At 41.3% G+C, this 23,561-nt stretch overlaps 3 non-coding genes across 3 annotated transcripts; 1 reads left to right on the top strand and 2 right to left on the bottom strand.

The window, feature by feature from the left end:
• Positions 1-10,389: 10,389 nt before the first annotated feature.
• On the top strand, positions 10,390-10,463 carry trnan-guu (transfer RNA asparagine (anticodon GUU)). Its single transcript has one exon. It is a non-coding gene; the product is annotated as a tRNA-Asn (tRNA).
• A 209-nt stretch (positions 10,464-10,672) lies between these two features.
• On the bottom strand, positions 10,673-10,745 carry trnak-cuu (transfer RNA lysine (anticodon CUU)). The gene has a single exon. It is a non-coding gene; the product is annotated as a tRNA-Lys (tRNA).
• A 6,317-nt stretch (positions 10,746-17,062) lies between these two features.
• trnai-aau (transfer RNA isoleucine (anticodon AAU)) lies at positions 17,063-17,136 on the bottom strand. Its single transcript has one exon. It is a non-coding gene; the product is annotated as a tRNA-Ile (tRNA).
• Between the last annotated feature and the right edge of the window lie 6,425 nt (positions 17,137-23,561).

Raw genomic sequence — 23,561 nt, 5'->3', positions numbered from 1 at the left:
CCGGCTCGTCTGCCTCTCCCCCGCTTTCTTGCCAGGTTGAGTAGAGCCAGCGCGCCAGTTGTGAGGATTTCCAAAAACTCTGAAGGATTTTGAGAAAACTCCGGAATAAAAGTTGGTGAAACATTGTCTCTGAAGGTCAGTAACTGTTCTTTGCTCCAACTGACCGAGTTTGACGCACAATAAATAACATTAACAAACAAAAACCAACACAAAACATAGAGAGCTCTCACCGAGGCAGCCATCTGCGGCGCCATCCTACTACTAAAATATTAGTTGTGTTAGCTGATTACTCATTTGGTTGGTTGACTAATCAAATATTTAATGTTGTAAATGTCTAATTCAGTTAATATTTTGTAATGTGATTACACAAGACTCTCTGAGAGAGAAACACAGTACCTTGTAATTGTGACGGAGTGGATGTTTGGTTTGTTTAAGTTTAGTGGTGGTTTAGTTTAAAGTTGCTTGACAACACCACCTAGGGGAATTTCACCCTTAGTAGTAGTTATATAACGGGCACTTAAGGCCCAGAAAGAAAGACACACAGGTTCGAACACACTTAGAGACCAGAGACGTACTTCCAATGCTTAGTTAGTTTTATTAACAATTGTTTACAAAAGTTTCCACATAACAAGCCACGTTCTAAAACAGACACGATTAGTATAAAATAATTAGCCACATCACATTTAATACTCTATGGGTCCATTTATAATTTATAAAGACAACCACGGCAGGAAGGAACAGGGCTGAGGGCTTACCACGGCAGCAGAAAATATGGAAGTAAAGGAATCTCCTACACTACACCGCACACCTCAATAACACCCAATGTGCTCTAGACTGCAGGGCAAGTGAAAAGGGTTCCACCACCAAAGTCCGTCTGCCTCCTGCTTTGGCCCACAGCTCCTGTCCAACCAGAGGAAAAAGAAAAAGAAATAATTATAAACCAGGTGGTGGTGGGGGGGGGGGGGGGGGGGGGGTTAGGGTTAGGGGGGGCAATGATAATTAATAGCTCAAGAGGCAAAGGACACTTATCTCTCTTGCTTCTCACCAGTGTTAATTTCGTTGACGAATGATTTTAGTTTTCGTCAATGAACCTTTTTTTCATGACGAAAACGAGACGATAACTAAATAAAAACGACATAAAAGGATAAAAACTATGACGAAATGAATCGACACTTTTGTCAACGAATAAAAACGAGACGAAAATGTTTGGCAGGGACGACATCCAATCAGAACTGATTTAGTTTTGTGGAAGGTAGGGACAAGTTAGGAAGAGATCCAATCATAACTACTTTAGCGTATGTGGAGGGGCGGGACAAGCCGGGTAGCCATCCAATCAGTACTAATCTTTTGCAGTACTGCGGCAGAGCCGTAGATGGAGATAGCTCTGTACCGCGGTAAGACCACACTCGCACAAGTTTGATCTAAACCCTGGAAAACCAGACTAGCCTGTGAACTGTCGTTACTCATGGAACTAGGTTAACTCCACAATGTCAACAGGGAGAAAGATGAGAGTCACATTTGGAGAGTCATATATGGACACATTTCTCATTTGACGTCGTGAAAAACAAGACGATGTGTAAACCATGTGGGGCGATCTAGGGTAAAAACAAATCTGAAACATCTGGCACTGCTGGCAGTATAATGGCAACATAATGGCACAGCTGCTTTTATGGTACCCAGTTTTATAAAGAATGTAATATGCAATTTGTTATGAACAATGTATATATGTTTCAGGCAGAGCAGGCCTACTGGTCATTAATATTTTGTTATTGTTATGCTCAATAAGCAAGGTCAGTTAAATAAAGATGTTTGAAATAAGTTACATCTGTTTTTGTGTGTATTGCACATTCACACATTAATAATATTCCATAACTGGTTAAAAATGTTTCATTTTGTGTAAGTGTGCATAATTACTTAAATAATTTAAGGGAAGTGATAAAAAAGCATTTACATTTTACACCCTTTATATTTATTTTAGGGCAGCATGGTGGCTAAGTGGGTTGCGCTGTTGCCTCACAGCAAGAAGGTCCTGGGTTCAAACCCCAGGTGGGGCGGTCCGGGTCCTTTCTGTGTGGAGTTTGCATGTTCTTCCCGTGTCTGTGTGAGTTTCCTCCGGGTGCTCCGGTTTCCTCCCACAGTCCAAAGACGTGCAAGTGAGGTGAATTGAAGATACTAAATTTGTCCATGACGATACAAACTTGTGTAATGAATAACTACTGTTCCTGTCATGAATGTAACCAATGTGTAAAACCATGATGTTAAAATCCTAATAAACAAACAAATATGTATTTTAGTCGACTGAATCGACTGTAGATTTAGTCGACTATATTCTTATGATAATTAGTCGACTAAAACTAGACTAAAACTAAAACAATTCAGATGACTAAATTATGACTAAAACTAAATTACATTTTAGTCAAAAGACTATGACTAAAACTAAATCAAAATTTGCTGTCAAAATTAACATTGTGACAAAGGAACCCAGTACCAGTGCCACAGCAAGCTTTAGGTTTTTCTATTTTTTCCCTCCCATTGTTTTTGTTGTAAATGTTGTTTATCATTTGCTGTTTTGTATCAAACATGAGTTCTCTATAGATAAGAAGCTGTTACACTTGATTTTTTTTTTTCAGGAGATATTCCACATTATGTACTTAAACTTCATGGGTGCCAATAATGGCGAGCAGGACTGTACCTTCAAGCTATGTAAGGGACTGTGTGGCACCATTATTTTCAGTTACTACACCTACACTGCACTCACCTGCACTATGTACATATGGATTGTATCCTTGTATTATACCTGGCTATTAAAGTACAGGGAAAAGAAAAGTTGAAAATATGTGTGTATATTGTTCAGTGGGGTCATTCTTTTTGTCGGTGAGGGTGTGACACTTACAAAGTGTGGTCACATTTGTTAGATGTGATGTGTGTTTGATTATGTGTGTATGGAGTATAAACTTTTTAAGACAGTTTTAACTGTTGTGACTAGGAATGTCCATGGGGGGGGGGGGGGGGTATATAATGGTTTGCTGCTGTTTGTCACTCTGTCTCTGAGACTTGAGAGGCATTTGTGAAGACAAGCCGCGACTCCTCGTGTCTCATTTATTTCACCCTGTTTACAGGTGAGAAATGAGATAACACTTACATTAACTTGTAAATGATTATATTTGCAAGTGTATGTATAAACGAATCCAAAAGAAGTTTATAATCTTTGCAAATAGTGTGAAGTGTTGAGAGGCCGACACGCGTTGCACGTGTGGATGCATATCGCTATAAGCGAATAATAACACAATGCACTATTTTTTGTACTGTTTATAAAATTATACTGTTGAATCTATACTTATTTGAATATGACTTTGTTCAGAGTAACTAAATACATCTTTCTAATGTTAGTTGGTAATGTTGAAAGCAAGCCATTTTGTATGGTTACTATTTTAGCTTAGAATTTAAAGAAAAATATTATTCGTTACCCTTTAATAATTTTCTCTGTATTTATGAAATAATGTTTAACCAGGAATGGTCATAAGCTTGTGTTAATTTACCATCACATCAAAGTGAGTGGTATAACATATATAACATATGACACAATAGTAAGAGTTTGTAAAAGGGACAAACACAGACTACTGTATATTGAGTGTCAAATGTGTGAATGTAACTGCATAGTGTATGTTATTGTAAAATCTGATGTGTTAATGTTACTTAACACAATGCAAAAAGCTTTGAACTACAATACATTTGGGGAAAATGTATTAGTGCAGAGATTATGTTAGAAGGGACTGTTTAATAAAGACTTGTGAGGCATTTGTGAAGCTGTGACTCCTCGTGTCTCATTTATTTCACCCTGTTCACAGGTGATATAATCTGTTTACACTGACCTGAGCTCGATGGTGACCTGTGGCTCAGAATTACAATCCAGAACCCAGGGTTTCCCACCAGCCAGAGGAAACTTCTAGACCTCAAACCGACCATGAGGTAAAACTAAACACGGTGTTATTACCTGAGAGTAATTCAGGATCTGTGGGACTGTAATAAGCACTAAATATCTAATATTACAGGTGGATGTGGAGAGCGGCCATATAGAAATAAGGAATGTTCCTGCTTTATTGTGAGTACTGCAGCAGTTTTAGAGCAATATGAACTTATTTTGATGATGTTATTTATTAATAAATAAATGATGCACTCCTGTTTACACAGTCACTACTGCAGAATGAAGGGAATCAAAAACTTCACCCATAAACTAGCAGCACTCAAGCCTTTAATGTAAGTCAATTTTCCCTCCATAGGTGCATCCATTCCCTCACTCCCAGCATCTCTTACTTCCTTATTTACTTTAATATCTCTGTTTCGGTTCCTTTAGATCAATTTAAGTCACCCTCTGAACTACAGTTACATCTGTGTGGTGGGAAGAATGACTTTACTCATACTGGTGGCTGCAAAAAAGAGGGTAACACGACCCTCCTGGGATCTGCACGTCTTCCACTGAAGGTATGACCGGCTGATACAGATGCTGGAGAATCGGACTAATCGGATGTGGGCCGAAGTGGAGCTGGCGCAGATCGGGGTGAGTTTGACTCAGTCTGAAACTGGCACCATATTTACTACTATATGTGTCGACTGCTGGATGCCACTCATGCTGTTACCCATAGCGACTACACCAAGGAGATTGTTTGAGCAGCTAAGCATCAGTCAAAACCACAGTCCTACCATTCTAATAGAAAATCTATTTTCCTTCTACTCACAGATCCAGCATGTCAACTTTATGGACATTGTCTTTGTTGGTGCTGCTGGGAATTATGGGAAGAGCCAGAGCCTCTTAGATTACCTCAGTAAGAGAGTCTGTACTTCAAAGAGTCTCGAATGAATCTGTGCTGCACTACAAGTGTAGTCAAACACACCTATGCTGTTTAGTTGAAGCAGTGCCGGAGACGAAGGCTCTTTCTGGACCGGCTGATTGCTCTCATCTATTCGTGTGTTACACCCAGATGGACTGAACAGCAGTACACGGAGCGATATTTATTCCATCTACAGGTGCGTGTTCTTTACACCACAAATGATCTGGAAACCTGTTTGCCAGTAACCTGTCATTTCTTCTTTTTCTCTCTCAGAGTGAGATGCTGAGCTTCTAGCACCTGATTTTGTTCCTGAATCTTCTTATTTTGGTGCTGATTTGAATTGAAATATTTGAACATGTGTGTGGTGTCTGTGTTAATGCCGTTTAATAAACATCTAAATATTTTGTTTGGCTAGAACCCGTGATCTGATGAATTATTATTATTTTTGTTGTTATTTATTTAATTTTATAGGTCCAGTATATTTTCAGACATTCTACACTCATCGAGCACTTTATTAGGAACACCTATCTGGTACCTGCATTATTTGATTATAAGCTTAACCTACCATACGTAAACACTGTGGGTATACAATTACTGCTGTGAAGTGCTCTGTGTACAAATGAGTGTAGCAGGTGCAGCAGTGTTGTTGGGATTTTATAGGTCTCTTGTGATTAGGAACACGACCCCTGTTAGCGGTTTGACTCCGAAAAGAAAAAAAACAACAACGCTGCTGGCATTAATATGACTTTGGAGTGTGTATGCGGGAATTCATGCCCATGGCTGTGAGGATCAGAATACCATCACCGGTTGCCGAGTTGTGGTTTACGGCCCAGATTAAGGGTCCGACAGTGAACCCTCAACCTTCTGGTCAACGGTACCAGAAAAGGTCGCTTGACCAATGAGCCACGACAGGGGGGCACGCAAAGAATCAATCTTCTCTAACAAGGCTCGGAAATAACGGGGGGATTCACTTGTTTTGTCCTCCATGGCCTTCCATACTTTATTTTGCCAACCCCCCAAATGGTGTACAGGGATCAAAATCACATTTCAAATGTGTTTATATTTACAAAATACAATAAAGTGGATGACCAGAATGTTAAAAGTCATCGCTTTATCTTCAGTTAAATAAATAATAATAAATAATAATTAATAATAATAAATCACAGATTCTTGTTTTATTGCATAAATACTAAATAAATAATAATAATAAATATTAATAGCAGAAGTATCACTAGTAATATTGCTATAAATAAACAGCTGTGCTGAGTTGGTCTCATTTGATTCACATTAAAGCAGCAGCTGTGTGACGTCACAGTACAGCGTTCTATAAGGTGGGGGTGAGACGGGCGGCGGGTCACTTGTGTTCTGACCCTCACAGCGTTCACAGCGTTTTTCTTTCTCTCAGATAAAACCATCTTTTACTGCAGTATTTCACAACATGAAGGCTTTCCTGTCGCATCTCTCTGCAGGACTGAGCGAGGTGAACCTGCGCCCCCTGCTGTTCGTGGCCGGAGCCGCAACCGCCACCGCAGGAGCTTATTATCTGTATAAGAGGTTCACTGGTGGGCGGCGGGGGGAGGTGAAGGAGGATGCGGGGGTCCAGACTGATCCTGGTCCTGAAGGTTACGGAGGTGGAAACACACACACAAGTAATAAAACAGCTTCTAATAATACTCTATTCATTTACTTAGTATTTAGTTGCTATTTTGACTGTAGGGATTTTATTGATCATTAGGATTAATTCTCATGTTCTTATTTATATTAGATTAATTATTTACATTAAATACCATTTATACAAATTATCTTTATAATAATCTGGGCTTTATACCAGGTCAGGTTAGAACGAAATCCTCCTCAATCTGGAATCCTGCATTATTGTTATTAAGATATACTTTATTTGTCATATATACATATGCAGGTGTACAGTACAATGACATTCTTTCTTCACATATCCCAGCTTGTTTGGAAGTTGCGGTCAAAGCGCAGGATCAGCCATTGTACGACGCCCCTGGAACAGACAGGGTGGAGGGCCTTGCTCATTTGGATTTAAACAACCAATCTTCCGGTTGATAGCCCAAAGCTTTACCCACAAGGCTATCACTGTCCCCATAATAGTTATAATAAAATGCAATTTTACCCAGCAAGTTTCGATGTATTAGCTATTATTCTATTATTATTATTATTATTATTTTAATCCCTGATTTCTTCTTATTTTAGTCATAAAAATGAATTCTTATTATTTATTATAAATTATTATTATTAATAATAATTATTTTTGTCATTATTATTATTATTATGAACAGTAAACAATGCAATTTTACCAATAAGGTTTTGATCTATCAGCTATTATTTATTATTATTTATTATTATTATCACCCAAACCCTGATTGAAAAAAGTTCAATATTGTGAGAAATTAAATAAAAAGCTATAATTATTTTTACACGTGAATTGATTAGACGAGCTCATTAATATTTTTAATCATTTAAAATTTGAATGTAAATAAAGGAAATGTGTGTGTACTTTATATCTCTTCAGATGTTTTAGACTCCCACACTGATGGGGTTCACACAAATGAACAGATCTCAGACGCGTACCAGGTAAATAATCTGAACTAAAACATTTCAGTCATTCTGACTCCCACTGTTGGATTCAATTTTGCTCTTGTTTGTTTTTTGGAAAATCAGATCAATCCTCAACACCACAGAGAAGTTCAGCCTTCACACTTGACGCTGCGTTTGTCTTATAGCCGGTGGCACGACAGACATACTGCGGTATCCCCATTCATCTCTGTTTATCTCTTTGTCTATCTAAAAGTAATAATGTGTGTAGAGAGTCTTAACTTGTGTACTCGTATTCCACAGATTATCCGTGTCAGGCGGCACTACACACTGCAGATACGTGGGGCGGTGTCACAGTCGTGGTGGGTTCTCACCAATGACTTCTATAAAGCCACAGATGAGGTAGAAGCTCCTCCAGTCGTGTTCATTACACACCTTACGGTCCTGTTCTTGTGTGAAGACTCGTGTGATTCTCTTCTTACAGGGTCTTCAATGCTTCTGCTCAGCACACAGGGTGACACTCGCTGTGGTAAAATATCCAACACTATAAATCTGGAAGGTCTATTAAACATGACTGGACGTGTTTTAATCACTTTGTCTTTTTAGCACATTGACGGACGTCTGGCTCGGGTAGCATCTTACATGTTCACTAAACGCCACGCCACTGTATCATCCTGGGGTGTTCAGGTAAGCTTCATACAGATCTGATTTTGTTATTGCATTATATTGATGATTAATTGATGATTGAATGAAATGTGGTTCTACAGGCTGAAGACACTTTTTGGTCAAGCCATATTCGTACTGGTGGCTGCAAAAAAGAGGATAACACGACAGCAAAACATGTATCAAATAATTCAAGCGATGTACGAATGATTTAACAACGTCTTGAGCATTTCTCTCCTAGGATCTGCGCATCTTCCACCGAAGGTACGACCGGCTGATACAGATGCTGGAGAATCAGACTAATCGGATGTGGGCTGAAGTGGAGCTGGCGCAGATCGGGGTGAGTTTGACTCAGTCTGAACCTGGCACCATATTTACTGATATATTTGTTGACTGCCGGATGCCACAGATGCGGTTACCCATAGCGACTACGGCATCAGTCAGAACCACAGTCCGACCATTCTAAAAGAAAATCTATTTTCCTTCTACTTGCAGATCCAGCACGTCAACTTTATGGACATCGTCTTTGAGCTGGTGCTGCTGGGAATTCTGGGAAGAGCGAGGGTGCATCAGATCATTTCAGTAAGAGAGTCTGTGCTCTATAGAGTCTAGACTTAATCTGTGCTGCACTACAAGTGTAGTCAAACACACCTATACATTGTTTAGTTGAAGCAGTACCAGAGACGAAGGCTCTTTCTGGACCGGCTGATTGCTCTCATCTATTCGTGCGTTACACCCAGATGGATTGAACGTCAGGAGACAGAGCATTATTTATTCCATCTTCAGGTGTGTGTATTTTTTTCACCACAAATGATTTTGAACTAGTAATCTGTTATTTATTAACAGCCTCCTGATGTTGTTTCTCTTCTCTCAGAGTGAGATGCTGAGCTTCCTGGATGAAATCTTCACTCTGGACGAGTCTTTGTATGCAGAACCTGAAGCTCTGGCTGCTGCACTGGAGACGCTTTTATGGCGGAGCCTCCGACGGTTTCATGAAAGGCTGGAAACAGAGGACATCTAAAGGCCAACCTTGATTAGAACCTTTATTTAAGTGTTAGGGATGCAGGTCTGGTGGTTGACGTGTTGTTAATGTGTGTTAACAGTTCACAGGTGCATCAGGACCCAAGACATGGGCGATATGTAAAGATACCACTAATGTGGAAACATGTATCGGGATCTCAGAGAGACGTGCTGCCATTAAGACGCCGTCTTTACATCAAGACAACGCCCGGATGACTTTGTGGACCAGATCCAGATGTGTAAAAATGTTCTGTAAAAATGTAATAAAAAGAAAAAACTCTGATTGGCTCATTCTCTGACGTCTTTATTCGTCTTTATTTCACTGATTGCTATTAAAAGTTGGGACGGAGGCAGAATAAGAGTGGAAGGTTTATAGAAGATTAAAGTTACAGTTGCTCCCCATGCTGCTTTTTATTTTGAGGGAATCTGAGTTGTGAGATTTGGAAACAAACTAGGAACTGGAATGTGGACACAATACAGAGGAAATAAATGTGTCCAGAAGCTGTACATGGCAAATAAACCAATTTACTACTCCAATGTTTACTTACACTTATCACAGTTCTAGTAATTAAGGGTTAAGGGCTTAACTCAGGGACCCAACAGTGACAATCCGCCAATGGTGTGGCTTCAACCAGCAACCTTTTGATTGCTAGCCCAGTACCTCAACCACTAATACCAAGTTCACACTACACCACTGTGTTCAGATCTCTTTTCAGTTCACACTACACAGTGGACAGTGAGTGTAGAAACAAGGAGGTGGTTTTAATGTTATGAATGATCAGTGTAGTCTATTTAGTTCTACAATTACTGACTGAAGTCCACCTGGTCAATGGTCACATTGAAAAACAAAGCAGGTATTATTTAGGTGGTGGATCATTACCGTCTATACCGTTTACCTCAGCTGCCTCAGGACACGTCTCAATTTGTTAATGCTTTGAGTTATTGCTCCTGCTAAAAAATTTAATTGAATTAAAGTTTAGTGTAGAATTATGTACAAAGATCTACAGAGAATAGATGAACTGCCTGGTTAGCTCAGTTGGTTAGAGCGTGGTGCTAATAACGCCAAGGTCATGGGTTCGAAGTGGCCACACCCACTTTTGGACTTAAACTAACAAACAAGTGAACCTTCTCTAACTAGCAGATCCTATTAACCTGAGCTTCAAACGTTGTCTCTGACAAGTGTGAGATATTTTTAATGCCCCTCTCATTCAGGTCAGAAACATTCCATTATTTCAATTTACCAAACTTAACTGCCCTGCTGTAAAAGTTAGCAAGTCATGTGACCTGTGTGTACCGTGTGTACAGTGACAGTACATGTGTCTCTGTGGCGCAATTGGTTAGCGCATTCGGCTGTTAACCGAAAGGTTGGTGGTTCGAGCCCACCCAGGGACGTGTGTCTTTTATTGCACAACCTGCCTGTTGATCGTCGGATATGAGACACAAGAACAATGTGTAGCTCCACAGAATAGTGGAAATAAGTAACTGAAACACATTCAGTAAACAACAGTCCTACAAGCACAAATATCCACCTGATAAGTCACTGGAGCTGTCCAATGTGGAAGACGACCTTTTGGGTTCAGTAGATGTTAAATGAAGACACTCGCCCAACGTGGGGCTCGAACCCACGACCCTGAGATTAAGAGTCTCATGCTCTACCGACTGAGCTAGCCAGGCTTAAGCAGCATGTCAGAACAGACAGCTCATCGGTCAGACCATCAGAGTGATGTAGGTTTAATTCACTAACATCACGACCAGATTAAGAACTAATTCACAGTTTACAAACAAACACAATTCAGAATAAGTAACAGAAACAGACACAGACTTACTGTCGCTGTATTGTATTATATTATAGTGTTAAATTGTAGCCTATTTTATTGAGATTATGCTTTAATGCAGTATTATCCTAAATTTATTTAATCCAGCACAATGGTTAAACTGCACAACCCAACAAGTTAAAATAACCCATCATGTGTTCTGTCCAATATTTACACAGTGCTGGTTGCCAAATAACCAATAATAAATAATAAATTTTCACCTGCATTCGGCCTTTTCTTTCCTGTATACCAAAAACAGTCGCCATTGCAGGTCTACAACACGTTACAAAAACACTTGAGACACTTGATTTTTGCTTTCTTTATCTTACCGGTGTCTCGTTGTATTGAAACTAAAATAAATAAATAAAAACTTTCATTCATCACCTTAACACATATTACAAACTAATCAAGCTCGTCAAATTTCAGACACTGTTCACGTAAACAAAAATCTCAGTTGGAAGCACAAGATTCATTTATTTATAGACGGTGCTGTTTATGGTTTTACACTTAAAAACATGAACAGTTAAAAAATAACAACATACACAACAGCAACAATTTAATAATAATGTCACAAATCTGTACCCAAGCAACAAGTTGTAATTTATCTAGCACCACTAGATGGGAACGATCTCTGTACAACATTTTGAACTTCACTTTAAAAGTAAGTTCAGTGTGTTTTACTGTAGTAAGAATAGCTCCACATGTTTTGTACGTAGTGTTTATGGTATTTAAGCTGGATGGATAGATGGAAGTTAACATGTAATCTAAGGTGACTCTTAAGTTTATTCGCTGCTGTTGGTTTATAAAGTTTTACTGAACAAACTGGCTCGTATTTTGGCACTGATATACCTTCCTGAATGCTTATCTGCTTGGTCGACACAACTAGCACAAGTAATCGTGGTCTACACCCCACAAGCGCTCTGTTGTACTTGCACATGTGCTAAATGCTACCATCCTGAAACTGCTAAAGTTTCAAAACCTTGGACCTCACACCGGGCCCCAAATAAAAGCAGTAAGGTCCCACCAAGATTTGGACTCGGATCGCTGGATTCAGAGTCCAGAGTGCTAATCATTACACCATGGAACCCTGACACCACAAAACTAAACGTAATGATTCACCATTTGCTAAGTAAATAAAACAAAGATCAACTTCAGACTTTACTTTTACATCTCCAGTGATTTAAATTTACGTGATTGATATAATTGACTGAAATTAATTGACAAAACTGAGGTAATTTAGAATAAACACTAAATAAAAGTAATTTTAGTTAAACATTGCCACCCAAGTATCAAAATCACAACAAAACGTTCCACTGTTGGAAAATTGCACTAAGTTCAGGACGCAGTTGGCCCGTCCCTCCATGTCGCTCAGAAGCAGATGATTTGATGTTTGTGCACCTGTTCAGGAGATCACAAGTCACTAATGATCACACAGAAGTCACTTGATTTTAACACTGTTTGGTTTTTTAAATGAGATCCAACAAGCTCATGGTAAGATGTCCAAATAATTTTTGCCACATAGTGTATCATTACTATTGCTAGTTAATATGTGTGTCTACATCACCTCATGTATCTATACATGTCTAACATACGTATCTATTCTATTAATATTCATAAGCATGCAAACACCTAGTTCAACCTACCCCAAGAGCTGATGGTGCAGTTCTACACAGCCATCATAGAGTCCATCGTCACCACATCCATCACAGTGTGGGGCAGCGCTATCACAAAACATGACACCAAGAGACATCATCAAGTCTGCAGAGAGGACCATCGGTGTAAAGCTGCCCACACTGCTGGACCTGCATGCCTCCAGAACCAGGAAGCGTGCAGAGAAAATCATCACTGACCCGTCTCACCCTGGTCATCACCTGTTTCGGTGCCTTCCATCAGGCCGACGCTTCAGCCACATGAAGACCCGAACGACCAGGCTACAGAGAAGCTTTTATCCAAACTCCATTACGCTCATGAACAATTGAACACTACTGTACTGGTAATACTCGGGACACTTGCACATCAAAAACTACCTATTTCATTTATGTAATGGCATACACAGGATTTTCACCTTTACTTACATTTCATATTTATATATTTTTATATTTTCTATAGTTTTTATATTGCACAAAACTGCACCTTTTTAAAATTACAATGTAAATTGCACATGCTAAATGTTTACAATGTTCTCTATGTTTACAGGTATGAATGTGTGTGTAAGGAGAGTGTGAGCTGTGTGAATAAGATTGTCTGTATTGTATTTTTCGTGCACTGCAAGCATCTGTGTAACCAAAAACAAATTCCTTGTATGTGTGAGCATACTTGGCCAATAAAGCCCGATTCCGATTCCCGATTCCGAAACACACATACACACACACACACACACATGCTTCCACATTTACATGTTTTTGCTGTATGTGTTATGTAGATAACAGTGGCGGCTCCTGCCAAATCTCTCAGGGGGGGCAATTGTTGCGATGATGGCCAAGGTGACCCGTTCAATGGGTAAATTAATGCTTAAATAATTAACATCTTAAGTCATCTGTCAGTTTGCCCTCACCCATAACTTTAAACATGGAGAGAGAGAGCAGCTTTACCATTAATAATAAAATTAAGTAAAGCCTTCACACTAACAATTTAATTCAGTCTTCATCAGCATTTTATTTTAGGTCCTAGCTGCTCCAACTAGGGTTGCCAACCTTCAGAACTGTGCAACCCTAACCGTAGGCGGTTAGGGTTGCACCTATAAAAAATATAACGAGTCATACACAGTTTTATTTAGGCTGTTTAACATTTATTATTTTCATTCTTTATAATAATAAATCAAAACCATATTTTAGGCAAAACAACATGCATAAAGAACATCATGTAACATTTTTTCTCAATAGTGTAAACAACGTTTTTACATCAGTGGCGGCTCGTTCATTAGGGCGATCGGGCGACGCACCACCAAAGGGCGAAAGGGAAGAAATGTTTCCATCACATTCAACCAGTGTTAAACTATCTGTGACTGTTCTGGAGTCAGTCTTGCCTCTGAATATCGCAGTCCAATCAGCGTGGAGTTGTGTTCCGTACAGTACCGCCCCTTTCGGGGTGATCAGGCTCTGATTCAGAATCGCCCCAGATCGCTCTCATAGACTCTCATGTTAAAGCTCTTTTTTTCGTATTACAGGAGCTGTAATGCATTTTGAATGACTTCCGGGGGGGCTCGCACTTACGTGCATGCGTCACACGTAATCGTTCCTTATTTGGAAACTAAACGAGGTGTCCCGTATTTTTATCAATGGGAGAGAAACGCTGCAGATTAGACTGAGACAGGGCGATATGTATGAAACGGGGAAAACTGCTGCTACCGCGGGAATTAAAAGGGGTTCGGTTATTATTGTAAGTAATGTTCACTTTTAGTCTTAGTAACGCCATGTGTAGGGCGAAAGTAAAGTAACACACGCAGGGCCGGTACTTCTCTCACTGCCCCCTAAGCAACGCAGTCCAGAACCGGGGCTGCATGTCAGTGTGATGGATCATGTAAAAACTTTGTTTACACTATTGAGAAAAAATGTTACATGATGTTCTTTATGTTGTTTTGCCTAAAATATGGTTCTGATTTATTATTATAAAGAATGAAAATAATAAATGTTAAACAGTCTAAATAAAACTGTATGACTCGTTATATTTTTTATAGGTGCAACCCTAACCGCCTACGGTTAGGGTTGCACAGTTCTGAAGGTTGGCAACCCTAGTTGGAGCAGCTAGGACCTAAAATAAAATGCTGATGAAGACTGAATTAAATTGTTAGTGTGAAGGCTTTACTTAATTTTATTATTAATGGTAAAGCTGCTCTCTCTCCATGTTTAAAGTTATGGGTGAGGGCAAACTGACAGATGACTTAAGATGTTAATTATTTAAGCATTAATTTACCCATTGAACGGGTCACCTTGGCCATCATCGCAACAATTGCCCCCCCTGAGAGATTTGGCAGGAGCCGCCACTGTTTCACATGATCCATCACACTGACATGCAGCCCCGGTTCTGGACTGCGTTGCTTAGGGGGCAGTGAGAGAAGTACCGGCCCTGCGTGTGTTACTTTACTTTCGCCCTACACACGGCGTTACTAAGACTAAAAGTAAACACTACTTACAATAATAACCGAACACCTTTTAATTCCCGCGGTAGCAGCAGTTTTCTTCTGTTTCATACATATCGCCCTGTCTCAGTCTAATCTGCAGCGTTTCTCTCCCATTGATAAAAATACGGGACACCTCGTTTAGTTTCCAAATAAGGAAGATTACGTGTGACGCATGCACGTAAGTGCGAGCCCCCCCGGAAGTCATTCAAAATGCATTACAGCTCCTGTAATACGAAAAAAAGAGCTTTAATCAGAATCAGAATCAGAATCAGAATCAGAATCGGGCTTTATTGGCCAAGTATGCTCACACATACAAGGAATTTGTTTTTGGTTACACAGATGCTTGCAGTGCACGAAAAATACAGTAAAGACAATCTTATTCACACAGCTTACACTCTCCTTACACACACATTCATACCCGTAAACATAGAAAACATTTATAAACATTTAGCATGTGCAATTTACATTGTAATTTTAAAAAGGTGCAGTTTTGGGCAATATAAAAACTATAGAAAATATAAAAATATATAAATAAGAAATGAAAGTAAACATGAGAAGTAAAAATGGAAGTTTAACATGAGAGTCTATGAGAGCGATCTGGGGCGATTCTGAATCAGAGCCTGATCACCCCGAAAGGGGCGGTACTGTACAGAACACAACTCCACGCTGATTGGACTGCGATATTCAGAGGCAAGACTGACTCCAGAACAGTCACAGATAGTTTAACACTGGTTGAATGTGATGGAAACATTTCTTCCCTTTCGCCCTTTGGTGGTGCGTCGCCCGATCGCCCTAATGAACGAGCCGCCCCTGGTAGATAATATTTAGGTGATTTGACTGCTCATTGCTGAGTACTATGAACTTAGTCAATCGACTCTTTCGAGTCTATTCTTGTCGTTCGACTTAAAGAACCGGATTAAAGAATCGACTCAATTGATTCATTTGAACGCGCAGACTCACTCGCTCTCCCGCTGTGCGCTTCTCAAACTGAACTGCTATGGCGTCATATTAGTGCCAAAAGTCGAGAGCACATTTTATTTGTGGCGAGCAGGATTTTCTCTGCTCTCGCACGAATTCACCCCGCTCGTTCACGAATAAGTTGTGCTCTCGACTTTTGGCACTAATCTGACGCCATAAACTGCGTCTTTCTGCACATGATGAAGAAATCTATGTAGAGATCTCAAATAACATGAACCTGAAGGTATGAACTTACATTGTAGAAAAGAAAAACAAGCCAGTAGCAGCAGTGTGCACATTAAACCATTTACAGAAGGGTCATTAAGTTTGGCTAATTAAAATAATGGCATGTTTCTGACCTGAATGAGAGGGACAGTAAAAAGATCTCACACTGGTCAGAGACAATGGGTGTGTTCGAAAACCTAGGGAGCTGCCTTGCTGTCTTAATGTCTACATAGGCAGCTGCCTCAGTAGAGAGGATTTTAATAAGTCAATGACTTATAAATCAGGTTATTCGAACGCGCTGCGTAGACAGCGATTCCGATGGGTTTCGGGTTTAGCATTTAGCATCCTGCTATTAAAACCAATGGATTGAGGTAGCACAGCACGCTAAGGTTAAAATAACACCTCACTTCATGTACCGATAACGGTTAAATTTCCTGACAAGCCCGAACTTGCAAATAAAAACACTCGGTACAAATTTATACAGGCTAAAAATCAGTAATATTTTATTTACGTTTGATAATAACTCCATTCCTTTCTCCGCCCCGTCAGCCATGTTTTTTTTTTGTGAGAGCAGAGCAGCCGGGTTGCAATGAACTCTGGGATTGCCTCCACCGCTAAGGCAGCATCGGATGCTCCCTCGTTCTTGAGCCAAAATAACATTGAAATATGAAGATGCCTCAGTAGTGAGGATATTAAGTCATCTAGGATTCCGAACAGCCTCCTTCTCGGGAGCGCGCACAAGATGACGTAAAATGCTGCCTATGTAGAGAGCTCACTAGCTTTTCGAACACACCCAATGTTTGAAGCCCAGGTGAATAGGAGCTGCTAGTTAGAGAAGGATCACTTGTTTGTTAGTTTAAGTCCAAAAGTGGGTGTGGCCCGTACGGGGATCGAACCCGCGACCTTGGCGTTATTAGCACCACGCTCTAACCAACTGAGCTAACCGGCCTGTTTAAAGCATAATGGAGCGGGATCAGTAATTGTGTAGGAGTTTAAAAGTGACAGTAAGTCTGCGTCTGTTTCTGTTGATTATTCTGAATTGTGTTTGTTTGTAAAGTGTGAATTAGTTCTTTATCTGGTCGTGATGTTAGTGAATTAAACCTACATCTCTCTGATGCAGGGGCGGAGCCAGTGGTGGCCATGGTCACCATAAAGTAATCTTCGCCCCCCCCCACCAATTTTTTTGCGGAAGCATTTCTGCACGCAGGAGCAGCGCACCTCAAATAAGTAGTTCTTCATCAAAACAGTGCAGTAACACACTCAACATAAACGTCAACCACCAACACCATTACAGAAGAAGTAGTACTAGTACTACTATTACTATTTAGTAGGATTCGTGGCGCGCTACGAGTAAAAGCGCCTGCTGGCTCTGCGCATTCCAGTGTTGCCAGATTGGGCGGATTTTGTTGGAAAACAATTTAATAGCAGGTAAATAACACTTCTATTTAAAAGAAAATCTTCCGTTTCAAGAAGCTCCAGCATTGTAGAGAGCTATTAAAAGTAAACTCAATTTTCAATGCTGATTTGGCTTAATAGTGTTGGTCAGTCTGTATCATATTCTTGAAAGAAAATTAAAATTTGTTTTCTATGCATTCACACTAGCATGTTCTGGGATTCAATTGAGTGTCATCAGTACACACAATTTGGCAGCCAAATGATAAAGTATTGCAAAGGAATATCTTTGAAATTCTTCCTCATAATTTTAAGGTTGCTATGTTTTGTTTTTTCACTTGTCAAAGAAAATGAAGAGAAAAAAAGCTTATTATTACTATGCAGGTCTTCGTGATGTAATTCTACATGGCACTCACTGTCTGTATAGGTAAATGAGTGACCACATAAAAAAGGTATCAGTTTCTGTGCCACCCCTGTGTGAGCAATGGTCTCAGTCTGGCCACCCCTATGGAAATTGTCTGGCTCCACCACTGCCTTCAGGTTCATGTTATTTGAGATCTCTCCATAGATTTCTTCCTCATGTACAGAAAGACGCAGTTCAGTTTGAGAAGCTCACAGCGGGAGAGCGAGTGAGTCTGCGCGTTCAAATGAATCAAATGAGTCGATTCTTTAATCCGGTTCTTTAAGTCGAACGACAAGAATAGACTCGAAAGAGTCGATTCACTAAGTTGATAGTACTCAGCAATGAGCAGTTAGAAGCTGAGGGAGTCGATTCTGTTTGATGAAGTCAACATTTTATATGTTATACAAACTACTTAAAAGAGTCGGATCACTATCATTAGCTGTCATTTAAAAATACAGAGACAAACCATCTCATCTAATACAAAATAGAATAAAATAATGTATAACAGTTTAATGATGCACCATACATACAGTGAAGCAAAAATAACATTTAAAGCTCAACAACATAAAAATACATCAAATCACCTAAATATTATCTACATAACACATACAGCAAAAACATGTGAATGTGTTGTGTATGTGTGTGTGTGTATTGTGTATCTGTGTGTGTGCATGCTTATGAATATTAATAGAATAGATACGTATGTTAGACACATATAGATACATGAAGTGATGTAGATGTCACGAGTGACTAAATTGGAGGGGTAGTGAGTTAATTGGTGACACCTGGGAAGGACCTGACTGTGGAGAGATGATAGGAATGGGCGGGCGGCGGAACGAATAAAAAAGGGGACGAGTGGATAAGTCGGGAGAGAGAGGACGGGACACAGGAAGCCGGGACGGGAGCTGCACGCGGAGAGCGACAAACGGACAGCGCAGATAAAGGGGGAAGCTACGAGAAACCAATTGTTTTGTGAATCGGAGCTGGTTCGAATTCATATTGCTGGTTCGAGGGCGAGGTGCACCGACTTCGAGTGGCACAGGATTGGAGCCAGCAGACTGTGACGCGTGTTTGGGATAAGGAAGGGTGAGAACGCTCACCCTTCCCAAAGTTAAGTGCTTGCTCTCTTATATGTGTAAAGAAATAAGCGCTGTGTTTGTGCAGTGTGCCTCCGTTCCCGTATTTTAAGGTTTTAACGTTAAGCCGCCTTATTTGTGACTCTAGGGGTTTTAAATGAACTTTTAGCCATAGTAGCTTATGTCTAATGAAGCTTGTACCAGTGGATAGGTTTTTCTTTTACATTTGTTTTGTGGTAGTGTGATTTATTATTTGTTTATTTGATAGATTGGAGAGTGCATTATTAATTACTTATTTTGCATATGATTTGAGTATTTTTGTGTGTTATAAACCTGACCCCATTTGTATAGGTTTTTATGTAGACTCAGGCTCCTATGTGCATATGCTAGTCCCTGACCTAAGTCATAGTGTAAGGTGGTAAATTCCTCTCTGTGATGGTAGAAAGTGTCGCCTTTAGGAAGGTAAATGTATACCCTTCTTTTTCTTTCCTTTGTAGTGGCGGTTTTTACTGAATAAATTGGACTGAGTCTGTTGTCGTCGTGCAATAGGACTTTTGGACAAGCCCACTTTGCTCTACTCCCTCCACTGGCAGCTCTGGGACCCAAGGGATTGTGATGAACTTGATGTTTTAATTGTCTTTTATTTCTGTGGTAATAAAAATTGTAAACTTTGTAAATTCCTGACTCTGCATTACTGACCATTTCTGCTGCACCCCCAAGTATAACTATACCCTTGTTGTAAGGTGGCTAGTAGGTTTTTTTCCCCCCTACCACCTGGGTTACATATTTTTGGCGTTGTCGGCAGGATTTATACTTTGGGTTGAGCAGCTGGAATTGTCAGTATGCCAGGTGAGGAATCACAGGCCGCCGGTTCCTTCGGTATGATGCCATTTATGATGGGAGCTCCCTGGGTGCCCAGGTTTGATGGGGTAGGTACAACTGTGAAGCTGGGGGAATGGAAGGCTCAGGTTAAGTATATGTTAAGTGTACAGCGGTTGAGCGAACATCAGCAGGTACAGTTTATTGTTGGGTGGTTGGAGGGAGAGGCACGTCGTGAGGTTTTAGCTGTGGAAGAGAGCGACCGGGATACTGCAAAGAAAATCTTTGATTTGTTAACCGCATTATATGGGGACAGTACACCAATTGCAGCTTTAAGGGCGCAGTTTTTTAATTGTAGACAGGAACCCAGGCAGTCTCTCAGGTCCTTTGCTTTACACTTGCGTGAGTTGTTCTCTAGGTTAAAGGGTAGAGATGGTACGGGTTTGGAGGAAGGCGATGTATTGTTGTGGGACCAGTTTATTATGGGATTACGAGATGGGCCTATCCGGCAGGAGTTGAGGAAACAAGTTAGACGGGATCAGGGATTGACCTTTGAGGAGGTAAGGGCAGAATCTTTAACCTTGGCGGATGAATGTCAAGAACACTGGGAGCCCTCTGCATGTATGACTGCTAGTGTTGGATCTCATCCCCCACGGGCTGCAGGTGACTGGAAATCAGAGTTTCGGAAAGAGATTATGAAGGAAGTCAAGGAGCAGATGTCAGAGCTGTCAAAAACTATTCTGGAAGAGTTGCGTGGTAATCAGCACCCCCCTCCGGATGGGACCCACTTGGGAGGTAGGTGGAGAAATTCAAGAGTTCCAGTTAGGCCTACTAATAGATTCAAGTGGGACCCACAAGGTCGACCAATTTGTAACCGGTGTGGCGAAGCGGGACACATCAGCCGAAGCTGTCCAGCGACAGGTGCTTCTCAGGGGGATTTTTAGACTCCCCGGTCACTGTGGGTCAAGTGTCCGGATTTCTCTCTAAAGACCCCCCCCTTGTTTCTCGGGCTCTAATAGCAGGCGAGTGCCCCCTTGTGGATATAAAAGTGGATAATATGGATGTTAAATGCTTAGTTGATACTGGCTCACAAGTTACTATGTTTGCAGAGGGCCTTTGCAGAGAATTGTTTCAGGATGAAGAGTTAAGTGGTGTTGAGGAGATACCGTGGCTTACGCTGCGAGCTGCAAATGGATTTCTGCTTGTTGGGAGGAACTCTTCTTGAATAACCACAAGAATTTGTCTCCTTAGTTGAAGATCGATCCGTTGGGGAAGGAATGGGACAATGTTTTTGTCGATTGTCATCGTATTAGAGCTAACTTGTTACAGAGGGAACAGTGTGATGCCGCTCGGGTGGCCTGTCGCTATGCTGTGACTGTTCCGGCGGCTAGCGAAGCCTTGTTGTGGGCGAGGTTGCCAGGCCGGGCTGACTATCAAGGAAGTTGTGTCCTTGTTGAACCTTATGGGGAGTGTCTGAGTGTTGGTGTAGCACGAGCCCTCACCACAGTCCAGCGTGGCCGGGTTCTGGTGAAAGTTTGTAATCTTAACCCTTTCCCTGTGTCTCTGTATCGCCATCAGAAGCTGGCCAGAGTGTCCATGGTGGATCCACATCAGGTGCGGGAACAAAAAGAGGTGGTTCTTATGGAAGTGAGTCCTGGAATCGTGGAAGTGGGCATTGTGCAAATGGGCCAGGGCCTAAGCCCCTTAGGGGGTGAGCTGCCTGAGCAACTCACAGGTCAGTCATTACAGGGAGAAGGGCTGAATGAGAGCCAACAGCTACAATTACAGCAATTGTTGTGTAAGTGGCAGCATGTGTTTGCCTCCCATGAAGAAGATTATGGGTGTACTGATGTGGTCAAGCATTGCATCCCTACTGGGGAAGCAGCTCCTATTCGAGAAAGGCACAGACCAGTGCCTCCCACGCTCTATAAGGAGATTCGTGGCCTACTACAGGGTATGTTGGAGGGGAATATCATAAGGGAGAGTTGTAGTCCTTGGGCTGCCCCTGTAGTTTTGGTGCGGAAGAAATGTGGGGCGTGGTGGTTCTGCGTTGATTATCGAAAATTGAATGGTGTAACCAAGAAGGATGCTTTCCCACTTCCTAGGATAGAGGATTCCTTGACCAGCTTGACCCAGGCAGAGTGGTATTCAACATTGGACTTGGCGAGTGGGTATTGGCAGGTTCAGATGGATGAGCGAGATCGTGAGAAGACTGCTTTTACCACGCCCTTTGGCCTTTATGAGTGGGAGCGTATGCCTTTTGGGCTTTGTAATGCGCCTGCGACTTTTCAGAGGCTCATGCAGAGGTGTTTAAGTGGCCAGTTGGCAGAATCTACATTGGTATATTTGGATGATGTAATCATTTTTTCAGTGGATTTTGCAGCCCATTTGGCTCATTTGGAAGCGGTGTTCCAATCTTTGGAGCGGTACGGTTTGAAACTTCGGCCTGAGAAGTGTCAGCTATTCCAGCGAGAGGTCAAGTTCTTGGGACACTGTGTAAGCGGAAAAGGTGTCTTGCCTGATCCTGCAAAGACGTCGGCTGTCCAGGAATGGGCTACCCCAACAACTGTGAGGCAGGTACGGTCCTTTTTAGGATTTGTGGGGTATTATAGGCGTTTTATTAAAGACTTTTCCAAAATTGCCAAGCCGTTGAATGGACTGTTGGGGGGTACAGGTCGCTGTAGGAGGCGGAGTTCTCCGCAGATCAGTTGGACCCTAGAGTGTGAGACCGCGTTCCAACAGTTAAAACAGAAGCTGCTACAAGCGCCTGTTTTGGCATATGCAGACTTTTCCCAGCCTTTTGTAGTCTATACAGATGCCAGTAATCATGGGCTGGGAGCAGTGTTGTCTCAGCAACAAGGGGGTACGGAGCGTGTAATAGCATATGCAAGTAGGAGTTTGCACCCGGCCGAGAGGAATGCTTCCAATTATAGCTCTTTTAAATTGGAGCTTCTTGCTCTAAAGTGGGCTGTGACGGAAAAATTTAAAGATTATTTGTGGGGCGCTAAATTAATTGTGGTAACAGATAATAACCCATTGGTTCATTTGAATACAGCTAGACTGGCGGCTGTTGAACAGAGGTGGGTGGCACAGTTGGCCAATTATGATTACCAGATAAAGTATCGACCTGGCCGTAACCATATTAATGCGGATGCTCTTTCGAGGCTTCCCATGGTGGCTGATGACCCTGCCCCAGTTGTACCTCTCCAGGATGCCAGTGGATGTGTGGTGAGAATGGTTGAGGCCCCTGGAGTCCCGGAGGATGTTCCTTTGGACAGTTGGGGATGGGATCCAAACCACTGGCAGGAATTGCAGGGGGCTGACCCAGATCTCCAAGTTGTCAGACGGTATTTGGAAGAAAATAGGTTACCTCCAGGTGTTGAGAGAAGTCGGCAGACAGGACCGGTACGGAAAATGCTTGGTCAGTGGAATAGGTTAATTTTGAAGGATGGGGTGGTGTGTCGTATTGTGCAGGACCATTTAACAAATGAGATGGTTACTCAAATTTGGGTCCCACAACAGTATATTAGAGTTCTTCTAGAAATGTATCATGCTAAGATTGGACATAAAGGGGTGGAGCGGACAACCTCTCTGTTGCGGAGATATTTTTATTGGGTGGGGATGGCAGTAGCTGTACAGGATTTTGTTCGGTCATGTTCCCGCTGTACACTTCGTAAAGCTAGA

This window comes from Trichomycterus rosablanca, chromosome 14, assembly GCF_030014385.1.
Source record: "Trichomycterus rosablanca isolate fTriRos1 chromosome 14, fTriRos1.hap1, whole genome shotgun sequence".
Taxonomy (NCBI): domain Eukaryota; kingdom Metazoa; phylum Chordata; class Actinopteri; order Siluriformes; family Trichomycteridae; genus Trichomycterus; species Trichomycterus rosablanca.
This window is presented reverse-complemented; position numbering and strand designations above follow the sequence as displayed.